We start from the raw sequence: 15,193 nt of genomic DNA, 5'->3' as shown, positions 1-15,193 counted from the left end.
CTCTCTCTTCCCACTAATTTTTGCTTCCTTGTATGCCCTCTCTTTTGCTTTAACTTTGGCTTTGACTTCTCTTGTCAACCACGGTTGCATCCTTTTTCCACTCAAAAATTTCTTCCTTTTTGGAATATACCTGTCTTGCACATTCCTCATTTCTCGCATAAACTCCAGCCACTGTTGCTCTGCTGTCTTTCCTGCCAGTGTCTCTTTCCAGTCAACTTTAGCCAGTTCCTCTCTCATGCCACTGTAATTTCCTTTACTCCACTGAAATACCAACACATCAGATTTCGGCTTCTCTTTTTCTTTCTTTTTAAATCTTTTTATTGAGTAAGTATACAAAAAAGGTAAGCCATATAAACATTAATACAATGTTAAAGTATAATAAAATTCCAAAAGATAACAATACCAAAAAGAAAATACTACAAACAATGTAATTTAAGCATAAGAAACCAAGATAACATAATAGTATACTAGATTTTATATATATCAATGGAAAAAAAAGAAAAAAAAAACCCCAAAAAAAAACCCACCGTGCAACTAACTAAAAGCAAAGCAAAGCAATGGGCTAACTTGAAACCAAACAGAGTTAAACTTAAAATCACGTCCTCAATCCCGACCTCCATTAAAACAGTGAAGAAAAAACAAGAAGGGTAAATATTACATTAAATGAAAATATCGAATAAAAGGTCCCCAAATCTGTTCAAATTTAAATGAAGAATCATAAAGGTTACTTCTAATTTTCTCCAGATTCAAACATAAAATCGTCTGAGAAAACCAAAAAAAGGTAGTTGGAGCATTAAGCTCTTTCCAATGTTGTAAAATACATCTTTTCGCCATTAAAGTAAGAAATGCAATCATTCTACGGGCTGAAGGGGAAAGATTACTAGAAATTTTAGGTAGTCCAAAGATAGCAGTAATAGGGTGAGGAGAGATATCTATATTTAATACCTTAGAAATAATATTGAAAATATCTCTCCAAAAAGTTTCCAAAGTAGGGCAAGACCAAAACCTATGAGTTAAAGAGGCTATCTGCCCCGAACATCTATCACAGAAAGGATTAATATACGAGTAAAAACGCGCTAACTTATCTTTGGACATATGTGCTCTATGCACCACTTTAAATTGAATTAGGGAATGTTTAACACAAATAGAAGAAGTATTAACTAATTGTAAAATCTGCCCCCAATCATCCACAAAAATGGTAAGCCCCAATTCCTGTTCCCAATCTACCCTAATCTTATCAAATGGAGCTTTCCTAAGTTTCATAATAATATTATAAATCATAGCCGATGCACCTTTCTGACATGGATTAAGGTTAATTATCGAATCTAAAATATATATAGGAGGAAGCATTGGAAAGGAAGAAAGTATAGTACTTAGGAAATTTCTAACTTGTAAATATCTAAAAAAATGTATTCTTGATAAGTTATATTTATTAGATAATTGTTCAAAAGACATAAGGGAACCATCTAAAAATAAATCCAAAAACCGTAAAATACCCTTAGTCTTCCAAGTTTGAAAAGCGCGATCCGTAAAAGAGGGAGGAAAAAATATGTTACCTAAAATAGGAATCGCTAACCCGAATTGATTAAGATCAAAAAATTTTCTGAATTGAAACCAAATACGCAAAGCATATTTAACGATCGGGTTAGAGATCTGCTTAAGGCGTTTCGAATCAAAAGGAAGAGATGAACCTAAAATAGAACCAAGTGTATAACCCTGAACAGATTGTAATTCCAATGCTACCCATTTAGGAATAGATAGTATATCCCGGTCAAGTAACCAAAATTTCATATGTCGAATATTAATAGCCCAATAATAAAATCTAAAGTTAGGTAATGCTAAACCTCCATCTCTCTTAGCTTTCTGTAAATGTATTTTACCCAGTCTCGGATTCTTATTCTGCCAAATAAATGAAGAAATTTTAGAGTCAACTTTATCAAAAAAAGATTTAGGAACGAAAATTGGTAATGCCTGAAACACATATAAAAATTTTGGCAAAAAAAACATCTTAACTGCATTAATACGACCAATCAAAGTTAAATATAAGGGAAACCATTTAGATGAAAGTTGAGTAATATGGTCTATTAATGGTAAAAAGTTAGTCTTAAATAAATCTTTATGTTTACAAGTAATTTTAATCCCAAGATATGAAAGGTAATTATTAATCAATTTAAATGGAAATTTATAATATAAGGGAAGATGTTTATTAATCGGAAAAAGTTCACTCTTACTAAGATTTAATTTATAACCTGAGAAAAGACCAAATTGTGCTAATAACTCTAAAACAGCAGGAATAGATCTCTCAGGATTAGAAATATATAAAAGTAAATCATCAGCATAGAGTGATAATTTATGGGACTTTAATCCCCGAGTTATCCCAGTAATATTTGAAGATTCTCGAATAGCAATTGCAAGAGGTTCTAATGCAATATCAAATAATAGGGGACTAAGAGGACAGCCTTGTCGAGTACCACGAAAGAGAGGAAAAAAAGGTGAATTTAAAGAGTTAGTACGAACCGAGGCTAGAGGGGAGTGATATAACAGTTTAATCCAGGATATAAATTTCAAGCTAAAATTAAACATTTCAAGCACCTTAAATAAATAAGGCCATTCTACTCTATCAAAAGCTTTCTCGGCATCTAAAGAAATAACACACTCAGGAACATTTTGTGAGGGAGTATAAACGATATTTAACAATGTACGAATATTATAAAAAGAGTAACGACCTTTAATAAAACCCGTTTGGTCTTCCGAAATAATAGAAGGAAGTACTTTTTCTAGTCTATTTGCTAATAACTTAGAAAAAACTTTAGAATCGACATTTAATAAAGATATTGGTCTATAAGATGCACATTGAGCAGGGTCTTTATCCTTCTTTAGTATTAAAGAAATTGATGCTCTATTAAAAGATTCCGGAAGTTTACCAAGTTTCAAAGAAGCCTCAAAAACCTTATAGAGCCAAGGAATCAATAAAGAAGCAAAACATTTGTAAAATTCAACAGTAAACCCATCAGGGCCAGGAGCTTTCCCCAGATTCATAGAAAAAATAACATTCTTAATCTCATCCATTGTAATGGAAGTATCTAATAAAGAAGACATATCCTGTGAAATCTGAGGGAAGTCTAACTTATCTAAAAAATCATTCATATATTTAGAATCTCGAGGAGACTCTGATTGATATAAAGAAGAATAAAAATCACAAAAGGTTTGATTAATCCCCACATGATCCAATATCAATCGATCATTTTGGTTATAAATCTGATTGATTTGAGATTTAACATAATTAGATTTCAATTGATTAGCCAGCAGCTTGCCAATTTTATCACTGTGAACATAAAAATCACTTCTTGTTTTCTTTAATTGGTTTACAATCGAGGACGAGAGTAGTAAACTGTATTCCATTTGAAGTTCAGTTCTTTGTTTGTATAGCTCCTCAGAAGGAGCCATAACATATTTCTTATCAATTTCTTTAATCTTGTCCACAATTGCCATCTCCTCCTGCTTCTGTTTCTTCCTCAAAGCAGCGGAATACGAAATAATCTGACCCCGAATATAGGCTTTAAAAGTGTCCCAAAGAGTGTTAACCGAAATATCTTCTGTATGGTTAATTGTAAAAAAAAGCTCAATCTGTTCATTCATAAAATTAACAAAGTCCGAGTCCTGAAGCAACAGCGAATTAAAACGCCATTGTCTATTGTTCGATATATTGGCCATAATTTTAATAGAAAGCTTAAGTGGAGCATGATCCGAAATGGTTATAGAATCATAATCACATTCAATCACTGAAGGAATGAGACGAGAATCAATAAAAAAATAATCAATTCTTGAATAGGAATGATGAACATGTGAAAAAAAGGAAAAATCTTTTTCCTGAGGATGCAGAAAACGCCAAATGTCCGTCGACCCAGAATCAGAAAGGAAAAAATTAATCAAATTTGCAGATTTATTAGGTAAAGTCCGTAAAGGAGCCGAACGGTCCAAAGCTGGAGATAAGCAGGTATTAAGATCTCCGCCCCAAATCAATGAAAACTCGTTCAAATTCGGAAACTGATCAAACAATGGTTTATAAAATTCCGGACAATCCATATTAGGAGCATAAACATTAACCAAAACTACTTTTTTATTAAATAGTAAACCACTAACCAATAAAAATCTACCATTCGGATCAGAGATAATATCCTGTTGTATAAAAGTAACTGAGGAATCTATAAAAATAGAGACGCCTCGAATCTTAGCATTGGAGTTCGAATGAAATTGTTGTCCCTTCCAGAATTTGAAAAAACGTAGTCTGTCCCCCCTCCGCACATGGGTCTCTTGTAAAAATAAAATTTGTGCTTTAAGTCTCCGGAACACTTTAAAAACTTTTTTTCTTTTAATAGGATGATTAAGACCATTAGTATTCCAGGAGACAAAATTAATAATAGACTCCATAAATCCTAAAGTCAACCCACAACAAGGAGGATTGACAATAGGCGCGACCCACAAACCCGGAGAGGAAACAGAACATACAAAAGATACCGGGGAAAAGGACGCAACCAGTACTTCAATAATGTATATAGCCCAAAGAAAAACAAACTAAAACGTGAAGCCCCTCCCGCCCCCCCCCAGCCCAAGACCCCAAGGCAAAATCTAAAGCAGACCCGCCAGAAAGAAGCAAGCGCTAAAACTACCCCCATGACTTCCGGTATACGCTCCCTAAAAAAAAGGTATAAATATGAAAAGGATCAGCTAATTGTAAAACAGTAAAAAAAAAGTAAAAAAAAGTTAGCTCAATTAGAATACACACAGAACAGAACAAAAGCCGGAAAATATATATTAAAAAAAACCACAATAAACCTCAAACTCATGAATAGACACAGCAACAAAAAAAAAAAATAGGATTATTAACATAAAGTGATTATAAAAAGCAAAACAGAATAAAATTTTAAAAAAACTACAAAATTTAAGGCCGCACAGGAAATACGTAAGATGACAAAAGGGAAGTAACCACCCAGAATCCCCTGGGAAAAGAAAGAAATGACGCAGTTAAAAAGAAAGTTTAGCAGCCATATTAAGAAATCGAAAGTAAACTTTTCTGCCCAAATAGGGCACAGAAAAGTTAAAACCAACCAATTCACAGCCTCCGATCAACGGAGAAAATTAAAAAAAAGCAATTAAGATGTTGAAGATGAAAGTTGATCCAGATAACTCTGGGCATCCGATGGAGAATCAAAAAAACGAAGGGCTCCATCTAACATGCGAATCCTTAGACGTGCAGGGTACAGCAGCGCTGGTCTTAAATCCATCTTATAGAATTCCGACATCACGGATCTGTAACGGACCCGTTGGTCCCAGATTGGTTTACTGAAATCTTCCACGAATCGGAACTTAAGATCCGAAAAATCAATGAAACCTTTAGATCGAGCGAATCGAAACAGTCTCTCCTTGTCTTGAAAGTAATGAAAACGTAAGATAACATGCCTAGGTCTATCTGACCTAGACGAATATGATGGGATTCTGTGAACACGATCCAGTAGCGGTGGTTGGTCAGGAAATACAGTAGGGAATGCATCTTTTAAAAGTTGGGAGAAATATTTCATAGGGTTGTTAGCTTCCACGGCTTCCCTGACGCCAATCATTCGTAAATTCTGACGTCGCATTCTAGATTCCAAGTCAGAGTTTTTAAAAGTCAAAAAGTCAAGTTTCTTCTTCATTACATTAATTGTTTCTTCGATTTTCCCCATCTTAAGCTCACTTTGTTGCGCGGATTTTTGAAGATCAGATATAGCCGACTGATGTTCCGCAATACATGTTTGCATCTTATCAATTAAATCGGCAATTTTCTGGAACTTAGTTGAGATTTCCGTATGAATCAGGTCTTTAACAAAGCCCGCAATTTCTGTACGAATCATCTCCCTAACAGAGGTTGAAATTTCCCTCTGAATTAACTCCGATATCGCTTTCAAAGTCACCGGTGATTCAGTCGGAGGGAGATCCGTAGCTTTCGGTTTAACCGGAGGTTTACCATCCTTGCCGTCTTTCCCGTTCTTAGACATAGCCGATCTCAGTATCATCCAATTGTCAGAGAATTCAGTTTAATTCAAAGTATTGTAAAAATTGATGCCTTAATAGTTAATTAAAGTATAGCTGACCATAGAGAAAAAAACTCAGAGGTAATGGAGCGAGTCAAGAACGCGACTTCACTCCATGAGCGCTACCGGAAGTCCCCCGGCTTCTCTTTTTCTAATTTCACAGTGAACTCAATCATGTTATGATCACTGCCTCCTAAGGGTTCCTTCACCTCAATCTCTCCAATCACCTCCGGTTCATTACACAATACCCAATCCAGTACAGCCGATCCCCTAGTGGGCTCACAACAAGCTGTTCTAAAAAGCTATCTCGCAGACATTCTACAAATTCTCTCTCTTGAGATCCAGTGCTGACCTGATTTTCCCAATCCACTCGCATGTTAAAATCCCCCACAATTATCATAACACTGCCATTCTGACAAGCCTTTTCTATTTCCAGTTGAAATTTGTAGTCCACATCCTTGCAGCTGTTTGGAGGCCTATAAATAACTGCCATCAGGGTCCTTTTACCCCTGCTATTTCTTAGCTCAACCCATAAAGATTCTGCACCTTCCGATCCTATATCATCTCTTTCTAATGATTTAATATCATTTCTTACCAATAAAGCCACACCTCCGCCTCTGCCTACCTTCCTATCCTTCCGATACACCGTGTATCCTTGGACGTTCAGCTCCCAGAGACATGCCAGTCAACTAGGCATGGTCAAAATAAAAGCATTGCCTTGAAGACTTGTCTGGTGGTCTGGTATAGATCAGCAGCTCGAGCAGCTTGCCATGCACTGCTCTGAATGCCAACACATTCAGAAGATTCCAAGAGCAGCACCTCTCCATCTCAGAGAATGGTCTGCATTGCCCTGGCAGAAGATTCTTGTGGATTTTGCCAGATCATTCATGTGCACAAATTTCTTGGTAGTAGTGGTTGCAGCTACAAGGTGGCCAGAAGTGTTCCCAATAGCCTACACTATAAACTCATACACTGTTGATGTGTTGAGAAGCCTCTTCTCAAGGGCTTGTGGTCCAGAACACTAAGACAGTGACAATGTACCACAGTTAGTTGTGGAATAGTTCCAGTCATTTCTGAAAATGAATGGAATTATACATATTTCATCTGCATTATTCCACCCAGCTAGAAATGGCTTGGTGGAAATGTTTGTCTAAAGTCTATAGAACGTACTGGCAACAATGCCAGCAGAACACACCTCACCGAATCGGAAGCTCACCAATTCCCTCTTTGTATATCACAATGTTGCACACTCCACAGCCAACAACTCATCAGCTATGCTGTTCCTGCATCATCCCTTGTGCTTACACTTGCATCTCCACAAACCCAATCTCAGAAGGAGTATGCAGGACAAACAGCTGAGACAAATTGAGGGCTCCTCAAACAAGAAGGTTCAATGTTTCACTCCTGGACAAGTAGTACTGGTGAAGAAGCACGGAGATGATCAAAAGTGGGTACTTGGAAAGATTAAGGTCAGAATTAGACCACTCTCCTACACAGTGGAGATTGTGTTTGATGTCTTCTGGAGATGACACATTGTTTAGTTGAGGACAACAGAGTCAGTTGTTAGAGAAGAAAGGAGTCCAGAGCTGTCAGAACCACTTAGTGCAGTCCCAGAGTCAATTCCTACAATCACCATGGAGGAAGCCCCAGACCTGAGCTTGCTGCACAGCCACGAGTCTCACCTGCCAAGCAGAGTGAAACACATCATCCCCACCCACCTTCCACTGTCACAAAAGATGCTATCCCACAAGAGTAAGAAGTCCTCCACAGTAATTAAATCTTTAGTTCTGAATGGAACAATTTCAATTTAACCATGGTGTAAGTGTATATAGCAGTTGTATTATATATAATATATGTATATATGTAAGATGACTAGAGAGCAATACATTAAGTATTTGAGTTGACTGCATTCTATATTGAATTGGAGTTTATAGCTAACAGGGCAGAGTGCAGCATATTTAATATCGCAGTAATATATGAGTCATATAGTAAATATATTTTTGACTAAGCATTCGTTGTTTGTTTACATAATTCATTATAGGTTATATGTTAAAAAGCATGTGAATGACATATGTTATTATGCCACCACATTATGTGAGCACCTCATTTTTTAAAAAAAGGAGAAAATAAGTAAGCATGTATCCTCGTTCCTGTGTTTTGCAGACCTAAATAGACTGGCTGCATCCCAGGGTAAACAAGAGATCAAAATGGAAATCTGACTGAATACCTGAAATAATTAGAACAGAAGGAACTGTTCCCTTTTTTGCAGAAGGGTCAAGAATTAGAGGGCATAGCATAAATCCATCTGGCAAAAGAGCCAAAGAGTCATATGTACTTTTTTTATTGCAGCCAGAAGATCGTCATCACCACAGGAAGAAATTGTGGTGGGAGGTTGGCTTGTGTTTTGCTAAGGTTATTAGATAAGTACTTGAAGGGAATGAGCTAAATGGGCTGTGAGGAAAACATGAGTGAAATGGACTAGTTGGATTCCATCTTGCAGACCTGACAGACTAAAGAGCAACCTTTATGTGATTTCCATGATTTCAAGACATTTGGGAATATAACTGACATTTGAACTTGAGTTGAATAGTGAGCTTTGTCTTCCAATAATGGGAAATGGAGCAATTGACCACTGTTGCTTCCATTACTCATGCTCTAAAGCTAGCCTGCAATCACTTCCATGTGATCGGATTAGCTGGAAAGGAGGTTTGCCTAATACATCACTGCCTGCTATTGTGGCTCCAGTGTGTAACATCAAAAGAGGCTGCAGATGGCATTAGACTCAGCCAGCTCCATCATAGTCACAACATTCCCCATCACTGGGGACATCTTCAAGAGGTGGTCCATCTTTAAGGGCCTTCATCATTTGGTATATGCCTTCTTCTCACTACTGTCATTCAGGAGGAGGTTTGGGAGCCTGAGGACCAATACTCAACAGTTTAGGAACAACTTCTTCCTTTCCACATTAGATTTCTGAATGGTCCATGAAACCATGAACATGACCTGATTATTCCTCTTTAGCAAATTTATTCATTTTTTATTATAACCTGTAGTGATTGTTATATCTTGCACTGTACTGTTGCTGCAAAACAAAAAAAAAATCACAAAATACGTCAGGGATAATAAAACTATTTCTGCATCCGATTCTGCACATTATCTGAAGAAACTGTGCTCCCAAGTGATTTCAGAGAACAATGTTGTAGATATTTTTTCTCCAGCTATGAGAGATAATCTTCATCTACTTTTGAGTTATAATAATCTTGAATAAAATCAGTCCTTGTAATACTGCTTCTTATTTTTCAGTCTGAAGGAAGTAACTTCTTGAAGAATTTTTAATCCCATGTGCTTGGTAGGGGTGGCGACGAAAAGAAAAGTCTCACAAATAAGAAAGAATAAAAATTTGGCAGTTTCTCATTAAGTATCCAATTTACTTAACTCTACATATCAAACAATAAGATAATTAACAGGAGGAAATTAAATTGCAAGGTAATTACTGCAGCATATTGTTGGAAATATTTTTCTAATCACATGCCTTTGTCTATGTGACATTTATGAAGCATTTTCAGATCATCCACTTAGATCACGTTAGCAGAGAAAAATGGTAATGAACAAAATCTAACCATCATTTATATACGTTATTATTATTTTAACCCTTTATTAATCATACAAAATCTTTGAGAGTAGTCATGCATTTTCTACTCAAATTATTCTCCTTAAAGTCTGGTTAAAATGATGCTATGTTATAGAAATGATAACTTCAGACGACCCTGGAAAAATAAATTGCACTGTATTGGAACATTAATTGAATCCATTTTCAGGGCTGAGTGGAACTGAAATCCCCATGTCCTACACATGAACATGCTAGGCAAACTACAAGACGATTCACTAAAATAAAATGTGCTCAATTTTTCATTGTTTCCAAAGGTAAGTGGCATACATAATTTTGATCAGCAGCCTTTTCACTGTGTCCATGACGTTTCTCCTTGTGCAATGAGAATGTTTCAGCATGCTGTTGAAGAACAAGAGAATCACTGACAGTCTGTTCTCAGGTCAAACAGAATGCATTCTTTTTTCATTGATCTTTCACCAGAAGGAGGGAGAATAAGGCCTGTTCCCTGTTCACCGGATCAGTGTTGTCCAGACACTCTCTCGCCAATTGTACAATGCATAACATTTTAGACAAACTCAGTAAAAGGGTATTCAATAATCACTTCTTAATCATCCCAGGACGAGAAAGCATGTGCAGCTTCGAACATCACAGTCCCTGCATCCTCTTTACGTGACTCATAGACCTTAGGGTCAAGTCAGGGTCAAGTGCTCTCATTTCTGAAACTTCCCTATGTTCATTTCACTGATTACCATGGTGATAGACAAAGAGCAGACTATCTCCAGTGACGTTCATCCAAAGGCCTCTGTGAATCTTAATGAATTATCACTCTCAGCTACACTCACTTGACAGAGCAGGTTTACAGAGACGTTCCAACAACAGCAAATGGGCCACATACTCAACACTAGTTCAGAGCTAAAAAATAACCGAAAAATAATTTGCCAGTTATTTGAAATTTGCCTATTTAAATACCTGCCACCTTATTTTCCACTTCTTAGAGAAAGGGGAGATGAGTACAGGATGAGGTTAGAAGGGATAACTTTTCCACTCGGAGAAAAATGAAAGACTAAAAGATAGGGAACACAACTGTGGCCACTTCACGGAAATGTTCTTAGGAGCTGTTTAAAATAGCCATGTCAATTCAAAATTGATTATTTTGTGCTTCACTTTTGAGGTGTTTATTTTAAGCTCCATATTTAGCATATAAATTGTTTTCAATTCCTCCTTCAATGAACTATTTAACTATGAATATTATTATGATTGGCTTACAGGTATTGAAAAATATTATTTATAGGGGGCTGTTTGTAAATCTGTGCTTCCAGGTTTATCCTACAACACTCTGAACTTCCCTGTAGGTTGTACTGAATTTTATAAAGTGCATTATGACCTACAGGCTAGATGGTGAACTTGTGCATAGTACCCCTTCAATGCATGATTATTTTTTAACATAAGTCACACCTTGTCTTGAAAATAAAGGCAGCTTAGTTCTTTTGAAGCTTTTCAAATAGAATTTCATCTTCAATTCACTTAGAGGTTTCTTACTAGCAGATGTGCCTGAGTGTCATGCAAATCTGAATAGAAAGAGAAGAAAATTGAATAAATTGCACAAGCATAGGAAAATTGTAATTTCCTTCCATCAACTTCAATAAAAACTGGTTTGGCTTTTGAAAAATATATGATGTTCCCAGCACAAATGAAATTGAATGTGGTAAAAATATGAATTATTTGCAAAAATGTATTTAAATCCCTGAAAAACAAAATTACCTTTAAATGTTGAAAGTAGTAAGGTTGCCTTGTCAAGGGCATACGTGTAAATTTCCAATGCGTTAGTGGAATCCCAATATAAAGATCTGGATACCATTGCCTGCGCTCTTCCCTCAGCCCTCTTGTTCAACAGCATATTGTCTGGTTGTTCATTCCTTGTTTGTGCGCCGTGCTTTTGCTAATGAGACATGAGTTTGAACCTACTGTTGCAGCCAGAGAATTTACATTCGAGTAATGAAATAAATCTAGAATTAGAAAAAAAAATGGGTAATTGTCAGTAAGAGAGTCCAGGAAGTTACTGAATTAGAAAAAAAATGTCTAGTTTGATAATGTACTCAGGGAAGGATATCTGCTATTCTTAAACCATCCAACCTTAGTGTAATTCCACATTCAACACTGTGTTTGGCTTCTAGTTGCTTCCTCCGTTCAGGGGCAGGTAGGGATGGGTAAAAAATGCTGGTATTCATAGCCTGTGGATAAATACATTTTAAAGAAGGTTGAACTTTAAAAGATAATCTTTTGGTTGTAAAACATAATGAGTAATTCTAAGGATATTAAACATGCCATATAAATCACAATTCTGTTTCTTCACATTCATAGGATTCTCTTCTTAACCACTGTATTCCATCCAACAAGCCTTTTGAAGGAGATTAACAAATTATTCTTTCTAAAGCACTCTATAAAATGACAAATTAATCTTTTCTCTAATGATAGAATAGGGGCTGAATTTATTGTATAACATTAAAACAAGAGAACCACAATTCAATTCACAACTAGCAACCCCTGCTATCAAATCTTTAATATTTTAACAGCACAAGTAGTAGTTATGCTTCTCAAAGCAATCTGAGTTACATGGTGCCTGTCAGTTGCAAAGAGAACCTTGAATGTAATTTTAAATTCATCCTGTTGTCAGCATTGCGGCATTTTGCTTTATGCAGTTCCTGATCCATTGATCAGAAGAAATGACGGCCTGGTTAGCTAACAAATAGAAAGATGATCTGGTTTCCAGGTTTACTGCCCAAAGAATGAAGGTGAAAATTGCCGTTATGATTTATATAACTCACAAAGTTCAAAGACATCAAAATCTAGTGTGGCTTAAATCCTTTAATACTTCAAATAGGTCAACAACTTGTGCAGTTATGTCATTTGAATTGGAATAAACAGTAGACTTTTAATGCACTAATCTCTCTCTCTCTCTCTCTCTCTCTCTCTCTCTCTCTCTCTCTCATACACACACATCAAAATAACCTGTAAACTTAATAAGTATAGGAAGTGGAGGTTAGATGTACTGGTGAAATGGTTGCTATTAAAGATTAGATTATCTTTATATGGGAATTACTTCAAAGTTTGCAAGCGCAGAATCAAATATCGCTGTGATGATTGTACGTTCTAGTACCAATTGTTTGGCGACAATAAAGTATAAAGTATAAAGTTTAAAATGCATTGTTTTGCATTAAATCAAATCAGTGAGGGTTATGCTGGGCAGCACGCAAGTGTCGCTACATTTCATGCCCACAACTCACTAATCTCAACCGTATGTCTTTGGTACGTGGGAGGAAGATGGAGCATCAGACAGTGACAGGAATCAAACCCAAATCTTACAATCTCACAATCTTTGAGCACAATACAAAATGGTCTCCTAAAGAGCACAAAATTTTAAAGGCAGGTAAGTTTTATATTAACAAGGTTGATCTCAAAGCTCATGCTTATGAATTAATATCTGCTCCACTATATAAGATTCTCATATTCTTGGAGTAAGCCCAAGCACTTCATCTGCAAGGTGCAGAATCCAGCCGCAGTGAAATTCCCGGAAAATTTTTTTCTGATCTCACACAGGACGTGCTTGTGGGTCATGGAGCAGGTCACCTGAAACTGCAGCAGCAATTAAGCAGACAACTGCTGGCACTTAAAGGTTCTTCTGCTCAGAAGGTCAAATTGTCAGAATAAGTGCACCCCTATGCAGAAGTGGCAACTTGCAAAATTTGCATTTTTCTGATTCTCATTCAACCACCAGGGTCTTGACTCAGTGTGGATAACTTCATTCACCACAATTCTTAATTGATTCCACAATCACAGACTCACAGGCTCACTTTCAAGGGCTCTTTACAACTCATGCTCCCAGTATTACTTTTATTTGCAGTTTACCTTCTTTTGCACATTGGTGTTTGTCTGTTTATATATAACTTTTCATAAAATTCTATTGTATTTCTATGATAGATTTACTTTGAACTGTGAACTTTGATTTTTATGTGTCGGTGTAATGTTGCTGTGCTTCCCTTAGACTTTAATTTTCCAATACTAACTTCCCTATGCGACTCAAAGCTCTGTAGTCCGATCAGTTTTGACACACCCAGACTGCAGACATATCTAGTGGGGATGGTTTAGATATTAATAAAAAACAGAGTGAAAGAAAAGCAAAATATAACTGCCTGCTGCACCAAGAACCTGTTGAAATATAAAGGAAGCCTCTCCTCTGAGAGGTTGGGACTTACAGTCATACAACACTACAGCACAGAAACTTCACGTGTTCAGTATTTTTAACCACTGTAATTTTTTCCCCCATTTTAGTCAAAGGGAAGCAATCAGAAATATCTATAATATGTCCCCTCCATTTCAGAAATATCTGATCACTTCAAATAGGAGCTGTTAACTGGTTGAATTTGGCTTTTGGAAGTATGATTCTTCGAAGTGTCTGATAGTCATTAGCTCTGTTTTAGGATTTCATTTCATATCTGTTTGCATGACAATATCTATATCAGATGCAATCCTTTTGATCTTTGCTGTTGAATGTTGGTATAAGTAGATTGTATTTTTCTTGCCTCTTTTCTTACAGCTCTATTGCTGCCAACAGTTGTTCACTGAGGGGGTTCCACTGGGCATCCTAATGGCAGTGATGAATTTTCGAGGAGCAAGAGGAGTTCATGCAGAAGGAACAAAGACAGATGTGATCAGACCCCTGGTATCTGGCTTCCACTCAGAGTAGTCCCAGGACCTAAGGCTTCATACTCAAGTGCACCTACTTGGGGATATCCAAATATGTCTTCATTATCAGTTACAGTTCGTGCTGTATATTGTTGCAGAGCTATGCTGTTTCTGTGAAAACAGTCTCCAGACATGATTCATCACGCTGACAGCCTGCCTGGGCAATGCAAAGGTTGTAACTTAAGCACCAGCAATAATCATAATTTTTAATATGAAGGCCCACCATTGTCACTACAGTTTTGAGACAAAACTATTTTTCCTTTCTAAATTATCAATGTATATTATGTCCTTACCTGAGAAGCAACTTATGTTTGAGATTCATGGTTGAACCTGCTAACTATGTTCTCAGCAGTCAGCTAAGCTCTATTGAATCTTTCTTCATCTGTTCAATGTTAATTAATTAATTTATTGAGATCCAGCGTGGAATAGGCCCTTCTGCCCCCTTGAGCTATGCTGCCCAGCCTTCCCCCTGATTTAATCCTAGCCTAATCACAGGACAATTACAATGTCCAATTAATCTTCCAACCAGTACGTCTTTGGACCATGAGAGGAAACACTAGCGCCCGGAGGAAACCCACGCGATCACTTGGAGAGCGTACAAATTCCTTACAGGCAGCAGTGGGAATTGAACCTGGATCACTGGTACTGTAAAGCATTTTGCTAACCATTATGCTTCCATGCTGCCCCACAAATATCCACATTCATTTTCACCCTTGATTGTCCATTACCTTTCCTTAAATAGTTACAGTGCTGCTGAAGGTTCTTTCCA

Source organism: Mobula hypostoma, chromosome 11, assembly GCF_963921235.1.
Source record: "Mobula hypostoma chromosome 11, sMobHyp1.1, whole genome shotgun sequence".
NCBI lineage: Eukaryota > Metazoa > Chordata > Chondrichthyes > Myliobatiformes > Myliobatidae > Mobula > Mobula hypostoma.
Note: the sequence above shows the minus strand (reverse complement) of the source record.